Source organism: Euprymna scolopes, chromosome 36 (genome assembly GCF_053919585.1).
Source record: "Euprymna scolopes isolate OS-2025 chromosome 36, ASM5391958v1, whole genome shotgun sequence".
Taxonomy (NCBI): domain Eukaryota; kingdom Metazoa; phylum Mollusca; class Cephalopoda; order Sepiida; family Sepiolidae; genus Euprymna; species Euprymna scolopes.
The window spans coordinates 80,903,674-80,915,538 of NC_136517.1; positions in this window are offsets into that span (position 1 = coordinate 80,903,674).

Sequence of the window (11,865 nt, forward strand, 5' to 3'; positions counted from 1 at the left end):
TTTGTTTATATTTGTTGAGAATAAATAATCATTTGTTTATATTTGTTGAGAATAAATAATCATTTGTTTATATTTGTTGAGAATAAATAATCATTTGTTTATATTTGTTGAGAATAAATAATCATTTGTTTATATTTGTTGAGAATAAGTAATCAGTTGCTGACATTTGTTAAGAATAAATTGTCAGTTGTTGATTTGTTGAGAATAAATAATCATTTGTTTATATTTGTTGAGAATAAATAATCATTTGTTTATATTTGTTGAGAATAAATAATCATTTGTTTATATTTGTTGAGAATAAATAATCATTTGTTTATATTTGTTGAGAATAAATAATCATTTGTTTATATTTGTTGAGAATAAGTAATCAGTTGCTGACATTTGTTAAGAATAAATTGTCAGTTGTTGATTTGTTGAGAATAAATAATCATTTGTTTATATTTGTTGAGAATAAATAATCATTTGTTTATATTTGTTGAGAATAAATAATCATTTGTTTATATTTGTTGAGAATAAATAATCATTTGTTTATATTTGTTGAGAATAAATAATCATTTGTTTATATTTATTGAGAATAAATAATCATTTGTTTATATTTGTTGAGAATAAATAATCATTTGTTTATATTTGTTGAGAATAAATAATCATTTGTTTAAATTTGTTGAGAATAAATAATCATTTGTTTATATTTGTTGAGAATAAGTAATCAGTTGCTGTTATTTTTTAAGAATAAATTGTCAGTTGTTGAGTTGTTGAGAATAAATAATCATTTGTTTATATTTGTTGAGAATAAATAATCATTTGTTTATATTTGTTATAATAATTAATAAGTTGCTGATATTGGTTTATATTTTAGACCGTCGATCTCAACGTTTGACAAAATCTTTTTAATACCTTTTTAATAAAATAAAAAATACAAAATAGTCAAACAGATTCATAAAGCGTACGACGTTTATCAATTGGATAAAGTTTTTAAAAAATCCTCAATTCTAAATACTATTCAGTAATGATTATTGTAAAAAGGATTTTAAAAAACAACAAAAACATCCGTATATACCTTAAAAAATTGGACAAAACTTTCAAAGAAATACCATTTTATATCTTTTATTTTATTTCACATTAAAAATTTTCAAGTATAAAAATTATTTAACAAAAAATAAACACAAAAAACAAGATATATAAAAACGTAAAAATGAAATAGATTTTTAACGTTTATGTTTGATGAATCATCTGATTGAACTTTCCATTCATCTATAATATAAATCTCACCTCTCTGTTTAAATGTATGTATGTATGTATGTATGTATGTATGTATGTATGTATGCCTAAAACTTTGGACAGAGGTGACGAATTTTCACGAGATCAGTATCGTTTTGAAGCTCGACCCTTTGGGTGACAAATACTGAAAAATTGGCTAAAAACATTAATTCCTTCACCCTCAACTGGGCACGTTTCTACTGGGAGGGGTTGCTTTTTTTCGAAATTCATCCCCTCTTTTCGATTGACTAGCCTTAATTTAAACATTTGTCACTTCTGGTTTGGCGATGGGCGCAACAGCAAAGACGTCACGTTTTTTTTTTTCACATTCTTTTCCTCCTTCGCAGTACATGTTCGAGCCTGCCTGCCTACTACCACTACGTCTTTTTTTTTTTTTTTTTGCTCAACACACACCTCCAAACACCTAGGCAACACCGGACACGCAGGCTAGTTTGATATCAATGTAAAAACAAACATGAAATGTTGAATCTGAAATCATGTAACTTTCAATAAGTCTCATACGGTTGATCCTTATTTCAGATCAGGTAAACCAAAAACTTGAATGAAATATAAGTTTTTTTTTTTTTTATTTATTACATGGTAGTCACCACTTATCAAGGCCCGGAAGCCGCTTAGGGTTAAGGGTTATTGTGTGTACAGTAGTCAATGGGATAATACCGTAGTAATCGTTAGTAATTGAGATTTGATAGTGTTTTACTTAAGGGGGCGGTTTATCAGAAATTTGTTTATGTTGGACTTGAAGACATCCAAGTTGTAGTCAGGTGGGAAACAGGCAAGCGGCAGAGAATTCCACAGGCGTGCAGTTCTAAGAAAGAAGCTTTGTTCATGGAATCTATGTTTTGATTTAGACACAGATAAAGAATGGGGAAAATTCTTGACAGTGGTTTCAGCTAGATGGGTGTTTTTCACGAAAGATTCAAATGTCGGGCAACCCAATAATGTAATTAATTCACAAGAGTATATACAATTGGATCCTTAAAGACTTATCTGCAGCGCAATTCAACCTAACATGCATCAAAAAATAAAGACACTTAGAAAAAGTTGCCTTAGTATTGCTTCACGTACAACCAAGTTGGGAGAACCTTTATTTCAGCGTCTTCAAGACAACTGCCAACCACCAGTGAACTGGGGATGATTAGTCATTATAAAACTGTTTGGGAAATGTTTATTAATCCTGTTTATTGAATTTGTCGTTATCATGAACGTTTATTTACTCCCACAATAATAATGAAGTACGTATATCATATATATTAAAAGATATGCATTAGTCGTTTTATTGACCCAATATGTAACATTAGTCGTTATATGCACCCAATATGTAACATTAGTAATTATATGCACCCAATATGTAACATTAGTAATTATATGCACCCAATATGTAACATTAGTAATTATATGCACCCAATATGTAACATTAGTAATTATATGCACCCAATATGTAACATTAGTAATTATATGCACCCAATATGTAACATTAGTAATTATATGCACCCAATATGTAACATTAGTAATTATATGCACCCAATATGTAACATTAGTAATTATATGCACCCAATATGTAACATTAGTAATTATATGCACCCAATATGTAACATTAGTAATTATATGCACCCAATATGTAACATTAGTAATTATATGCACCCAATATGTAACATTAGTAATTATATGCACCCAATATGTAACATTAGTCTTTATATGCACCCAATATGTAACATTAGTAATTATATGCACCCAATATGTAACATTAGTCTTTATATGCACCCAATATGTAACATTAGTAATTATATGCACCCAATATGTAACATTAGTAATTATATGCACCCAATATGTAACATTAGTAATTATATGCACCCAATATGTAACATTAGTAATTATATGCACCCAATATGTAACATTAGTAATTATATGCACCCAATATGTAACATTAGTAATTATATGCACCCAATATGTAACATTAGTAATTATATGCACCCAATATGTAACATTAGTAATTATATGCACCCAATATGTAACATTAGTAATTATATGCACCCAATATGTAACATTAGTAATTATATGCACCCAATATGTAACATTAGTAATTATATGCACCCAATATGTAACATTAGTAATTATATGCACCCAATATGTAACATTAGTAATTATATGCACCCAATATGTAACATTAGTCTTTATATGCACCCAATATGTAACATTAGTAATTATATGCACCCAATATGTAACATTAGTAATTATATGCACCCAATATGTAACATTAGTAATTATATGCACCCAATATGTAACATTAGTAATTATATGCACCCAATATGTAACATTAGTAATTATATGCACCCAATATGTAACATTAGTCTTTATATGCACCCAATATGTAACATTAGTAATTATATGCACCCAATATGTAACATTAGTAATTATATGCACCCAATATGTAACATTAGTCTTTATATGCACCCAATATGTAACATTAGTAATTATATGCACCCAATATGTAACATTAGTAATTATATGCACCCAATATGTAACATTAGTAATTATATGCACCCAATATGTAACATTAGTAATTATATGCACCCAATATGTAACATTAGTAATTATATGCACCCAATATGTAACATTAGTAATTATATGCACCCAATATGTAACATTAGTAATTATATGCACCCAATATGTAACATTAGTAATTATATGCACCCAATATGTAACATTAGTAATTATATGCACCCAATATGTAACATTAGTAATTATATGCACCCAATATGTAACATTAGTCTTTATATGCACCCAATATGTAACATTAGTAATTATATGCACCCAATATGTAACATTAGTAATTATATGCACCCAATATGTAACATTAGTAATTATATGCACCCAATATGTAACATTAGTAATTATATGCACCCAATATGTAACATTAGTAATTATATGCACCCAATATGTAACATTAGTCTTTATATGCACCCAATATGTAACATTAGTAATTATATGCACCCAATATGTAACATTAGTAATTATATGCACCCAATATGTAACATTAGTCTTTATATGCACCCAATATGTAACATTAGTAATTATATGCACCCAATATGTAACATTAGTAATTATATGCACCCAATATGTAACATTAGTAATTATATGCACCCAATATGTAACATTAGTAATTATATGCACCCAATATGTAACATTAGTAATTATATGCACCCAATATGTAACATTAGTCTTTATATGCACCCAATATGTAACATTAGTAATTATATGCACCCAATATGTAACATTAGTAATTATATGCACCCAATATGTAACATTAGTAATTATATGCACCCAATATGTAACATTAGTAATTATATGCACCCAATATGTAACATTAGTCTTTATATGCACCCAATATGTAACATTAGTAATTATATGCACCCAATATGTAACATTAGTAATTATATGCACCCAATATGTAACATTAGTCTTTATATGCACCCAATATGTAACATTAGTAATTATATGCACCCAATATGTAACATTAGTAATTATATGCACCCAATATGTAACATTAGTAATTATATGCACCCAATATGTAACATTAGTAATTATATGCACCCAATATGTAACATTAGTAATTATATGCACCCAATATGTAACATTAGTCTTTATATGCACCCAATATGTAACATTAGTAATTATATGCACCCAATATGTAACATTAGTAATTATATGCACCCAATATGTAACATTAGTAATTATATGCACCCAATATGTAACATTAGTAATTATATGCACCCAATATGTAACATTAGTAATTATATGCACCCAATATGTAACATTAGTCTTTATATGCACCCAATATGTAACATTAGTAATTATATGCACCCAATATGTAACATTAGTAATTATATGCACCCAATATGTAACATTAGTAATTATATGCACCCAATATGTAACATTAGTACAATGGTTGTACCTATTTACTATGCCTCCCCACGGGACAGAGTTAGACACCAGGGTCCTTTTTTAACGTGGAGAAAAAGTACAAAAAAAAAATTGTCTCAGTCGTGAAGGATTTCTCCTCCACCGAAGGAGAACAAGAAAATGAAGTGCAGCATCTGAAGAACAGATACTACACTTTCTTTTATCCAACATAAAAGAAAATAAGATCGTAATTTCGTCAAGTGAAGCAAATTAAAGTAGAAAAATACGTGTCAACCCCAAAACTTTACTGATCTAATATTCTTGTTTGGTCTTTATTCTATGTCAACTAGGCAATTCAAAACATGCTTGTTTGGAGATTTTTATTTCATACAACATTAAATGTTGATCTTTACATTCCATACATTAAATGTTGATCCTTTTATTTCATACAATATTAAATGTTGATCCTTTTATTTCATACAACATTAAATGTTGATCCTTTTATTTCATACAATATTAAATGTTGACCCTTTTATTTCATACAATATAAAATGTTGATCCTTTTATTTCATACAACATTAAATGTTGATCCTTTTATTTCATACAACATTAAATGTTGATCCTTTCATTTCATACAAAATTAAATGTTGATACTTTCATTTCATACAACATTAAATGTTGATCCTTTTATTTCATACAACATTAAATGTTGATCCTTTATTTCATACAATATAAAATGTTGATCCTTTCATGTCATACAAAATTAAATGTTGATCCTTTTATTTCATACAACATTAAATGTTGATCCTTTCATTTCATACATTAAATTTTCATCCTTTTATTTCATACAACATTAAATGCTGACCCTTTCATTTCATACAACATTAAATGTTGATCCTTTATTTCATACAACATTTAAATGTTGATCCTTTTATTTCATACAACATTAAATGTTGATCCTTTTATTTCATACAAAATTAAATGTTGATCCTTTTATTTCATACAACATTAAATGTTGATCCTTTCATGTCATACAACATAAAATGTTCATCCTTTTATTTCATACAACATTAAATGTTGATCCTTTCATGTCATACAACATTAAATGTTGATCCTTTTATTTCATACAACATAAAATGTTCATCCTTTTATTTCATACAACATTAAATGTTGATCCTTTTATTTCATACAACATTAAATGTTGATCCTTTCATGTCATACAACATTAAATGTTGATCCTTTCATTTCATACATTAAATGTTCATCCTTTTATTTCTTACAACATTAAATGTTGATCCTTTCATGTCATACAACATTAAATGTTGATCCTTTTATTTCATACAACATTAAATGTTCATCCTTTTATTTCATACAACATAAAATGTTCATCCTTTTATTTCATACAACATTAAATGTTGATCCTTTTATTTCATACAACATTAAATGTTCATCCTTTTATTTCATACAACATTAAATGTTGATCCTTTTATTTCATACAGCATTAAATTTTCATCCTTTTATTTCATACAACATTAAATGTTGATCCTTTCATTTCATACAACATTAAATTTTCATCCTTTTATTTCATACAACATTAAATGCTGACCCTTTCATTTCATACAACATTAAATGTTGATCCTTTATTTCATACAACATTTAAATGTTGATCCTTTTATTTCATACAACATTAAATGTTGATCCTTTTATTTCATACAAAATTAAATGTTGATCCTTTTATTTCATACAACATTAAATGTTGATCCTTTCATGTCATACAACATAAAATGTTCATCCTTTTATTTCATACAACATTAAATGTTGATCCTTTCATGTCATACAACATTAAATGTTGATCCTTTTATTTCATACAACATAAAATGTTCATCCTTTTATTTCATACAACATTAAATGTTGATCCTTTTATTTCATACAACATTAAATGTTGATCCTTTCATGTCATACAACATTAAATGTTGATCCTTTCATTTCATACATTAAATGTTCATCCTTTTATTTCTTACAACATTAAATGTTGATCCTTTCATGTCATACAACATTAAATGTTGATCCTTTTATTTCATACAACATTAAATGTTCATCCTTTTATTTCATACAACATAAAATGTTCATCCTTTTATTTCATACAACATTAAATGTTGATCCTTTTATTTCATACAACATTAAATGTTCATCCTTTTATTTCATACAACATTAAATGTTGATCCTTTTATTTCATACAGCATTAAATTTTCATCCTTTTATTTCATACAACATTAAATGTTGATCCTTTCATTTCATACAACATTAAATTTTCATCCTTTTATTTCATACAACATTAAATGTTGATCCTTTCATGTCATACAATATTAAATGTTGATCCTTTTATTTTATACAGCATTAAATCCACACAGATAATTTGTTTGTAGTGGTGAAGGTTTCGTGCAGAACCAACTACATTTTTTGGTACAATTGTTAATCTTAGTCAGTGCAATGGCTGCCACAATACAAAACAGACAGCTTTTATATAAGAGATTTTCTTCTCATATATATATATATATATATATATATATATATATATATATATATATATATATATATATATATATATATCATAATAATGAGATGAATTGGACAACAGATTATTGAATCTTGTGGTATCAAGTCTTACAAAATATTCTTTGAAGGTAATGTTTTTAAGTAGCAAGAGTCAAGATATTGTAGAATTAAATTTACAATATTTTATTCAAAACAAGGAATACGAAATAAAGGTGAAGGGTTCCTTATTTCATGCATTTTAAAGAAAGGCTCTTCTCCTCAGAGGAAAAAAAGTTAGCAAAATATAAGTATAGATAAGTATTTATTTCTGCTGGTTAACTCAACTTTTTTAAAACATTTGAGAAAAAAACTTAAAGCAAAGTATAAGTTTATAGATAACATGAAAGAGATATTTAGCAAAGTTCAATATGTACGGTTAGGATATATATATATATATATATATATATATATATATATATATATATATATATATATATATATGTGTGTGTGTGTGTTCTCGACGGTAACACTTGGCCTGAAGACGTAATCCCCCAACGCGGGTGATTAAAGAAACATGTATGCACATATGTAGCCATTAATGTTTGTATAAATAAATTTAATATACCTGCTCTGTTCACTCATTGAGCACTCTTTGGTAGACACATGTTGTTTCATTGGATGTACTTCTAGGAAACTAAACTCTACTGGCTATATACACATACATACATACATACATATATATATATATATATATACATATACATATATATATATATATATATATATATATATATATATAGCGAGAGAGAGAAAGAGAGACTGAGAGAGATAGTATCAATCTGAAAAAGTAATTTCTGTACTAAATCTCAAATGTAAGAGCTCAATGCAAACAGGGCAAATAAGAGTTAAAATGAGGTTAGCAACCAACTTATAAGGCCCATAAAGGGTTGAAATAAATTTATAATGTGACTGGGCTAAGATTGTGTAGTGCTTTTTCTCTTTATTCATATATATATTTCTTTGTTTTTTGGGTTTTTTTCAAACGATAAATATGGTAAAAATAGTGACTTCGCCTCGAAGCTCATTTTTATTTACTTAGAAAGTCGCCCATAATTTATTTGGACGTATATAACATTTTATTTATTTTTATTATTTTTAAAACAGTAATCTATGTACATATGTGTTTCAAGGTAACTACTTCTCGTCAGTGTAGCTTGACTGTTTCTAGGAATCGAACTCCAGACCATGTGTATCACAGTCCAGCACGTTAACTGTTCCACTATGAACTCCTAGATGACTTTTACTGTTTATTGTTATAGCTTATAAATTTAGATTTGTTGCTGTTGTTGTTTTTTTTTTTTTTTTTTTTTTTTTTGACCAGGCTCAACGTTGCTTAACTTCAATGATCTGACAGGAACTGGTGTGTCAACGTTATTAGGCTATATATATATATATATATATATATATATAAGCACATACAGAAATAGTGTTTGGATAAATTCGGACAAAATGTAGAATATAAGAAAAGTAAAAAGCAGATATACCAAGCATAAAGCAATCAAATTTGGGCAAATATGTTGAAATTTTAATATTTCATCTTTGTTAACCAAAGGACTTCATAAGAACAGAAAGGGGAGGAGGAGGAGATGAAGATCGAGAAGGAAATCCAATCCAAATAAAAGTCTTTGCTGACCCACAGAATCAGCTTTTTTCAAATATTCCTACATTATCAAACAAAGAATAGGTTTCTACCACATCGCACCTATTCTAATGAAAATCATAATCTGCGAAAACACATTCAAGTTAGACAATGGCTAAAAAATAAAAAAAATTTTCGTTTTATTTCCAAGCTATGCAACTCTACTTGTATTTTTTATCTCCTCAAACTTTTCTCCACATTTAAAACCCAACTCACAGGACCTTGGCCCCCATACTACCAACTCTCACATCGATATTCCGGGTTTTTTTTAACTATTGGGTTGGGGAATAAGTTTGTAGCGTTTTTATATTTTCTTTTTGTTTATCAACAAAATACATCATATTCTTTCGATACAGCTTTTTCTGTCGAACAAAACTGTGCGAATCGCTTTTACGGCTGATTTAATCTTTTATTACCTTTTAGCGTTAGAAATGAAATATCCAGGAGGTAAAAAAAAAAAAAAACGACATTTTCGACACTTGCTCTTCTTTGTTTTTCATTGAAGCCAAAAAGTGGCTGAAGCAGCCCAGAACGCTTGCAAGGTATACGGAGAAAGTGTCATAAGCAAGTCTATAGCACAGAAATGGTCTGCAAATTTTAAAAGTGTCGATTTTGACGTCGACAACATGCTCCGCAGCAGAAGACTTTCTAAACTCAACAAAGAGCTCCTGATGCAATTCTCTACCTATATAAAAGCCAGGTACAGCCAACAATTGAGTACTGTTGCCACATCTTGGCAGGAGCTGCTAGAAGCAGCTTATCCTGCCTTGACAGAGTTCAAAATAGACTTTTAGCTTAGTGGGGGATGCTCTTTTCTCTTCCCTGCAACCTCTTTCCCACAGAAGAGACATTGCAACCCTGTCTCTGCTTTATCATTATTTTCATGGCAAGTGCTCACCAAACTTTCACAAAAAACACTCGTCTAACCAAAACCATAATCAATAATTTCCCACACTCTTTATCTGTGCCTAAACCTAAATGTAGATTCCATGAACAAAGCTTCTTTCTTAGAACTGCACGCCTGTGGAACTCTCTTCCGTTGGCCTGCTTTCCAGCTAACTACAATCTGATTGTCTTCAAGTCCAATGTAAACAAGTTCTTGATGAACCGTCCCCCTAAGTAATCCAATTTACAAAATTCCCACTAATTATGTTTACTACGCTATAATCACATTGACTAATGTATACCCATTAACCCTTATCCTCGAGTGGCCTCCGAGCCTTGATAAGTGGTGATTCCTGTGTAAAAAAAATAAAAATGCACTACAATCACAAAACAATTCTCAATCGTAATCATTTAATGGGATTTTTATTGAAATAAAAGTTTTTGATAAAAAGCGCTACAAATTTATTTCCCAACTCAATATGTTCTTTTTAACAAACATCATTTTATTTTAATCGGTAAGATCCCTCTACGTTCGATTCTGATTTTTCTCTTCCCCTCCCCCCCCTTCTTGATTTCGCATGTCGACATCTTTGATTACAAAGATTTAGAAAAGACAATAATTCATTTCTGACAAAGCATTGAATCTTATCAAAATTTAGAAAAATCACAACACAGAACAATAGCGTACCCAGTAAAGAGAGCTTTACCACGTGATTGAGAACAAAACCATCTGCTCAGCAGTCAGTTGTTCTTTTGCATCAATATGTATGGACTATCAGGCTATACTGAAAAAAAAATTATTTTCCGGGGGGGGGGGGGGGGGGGATTACTTACATTCATCCCCAGCAAGGCACAAATAATTTTACCAAGAATTCTTCATAAGTTTTGGTTTCGGTTTCGATTGTAACTGATGGCACTCCAGTAATCTATTTTTTATAAATAATTTTATTAAGAATTCTTCATAAGTTTTGGTTTTGGTTTCGACTATGGCTCAAGGAACTCAAGTTACACACACACACACACACACACACACACACACACACACACATATATATATATATATATATATATATATATATATATATATATATATATAAATTTATATTCATAAGTTTTTATTTCAGTTTCGATTCAAGTTAATGAATCCAAGTCATATGGATATATTTTTTTTTTTTAAATCACAACTTCATAATATGTAAAAATCGATAGAACATTAACCCTATTATAATATATACTAAATCTGCAAGAATTAAAACATCATATTTAAGCGAACTTCACGGCCGGGCTTTGCCGGGCGTTCATGCTAGCTTAGATAAATACTTTTGCAGTTTTAACAAAAAAAAAGCTACAATAATATCAGAGCATCTCTATTTACACTGAACATCTACAGAATGCCAACATCAATATATTACATATGAATGAGTCCCCTGTGGAATTTCCACAGGTCCCACTAGTTAATTAATGATTGTTACAACTATGTGACTTTTGTGATTATACTACTTATATTAAAAGATTATCTACCGAGATATTCTATGCATATGCGCTATTAAAAAGTTAAAGTTAAAAAG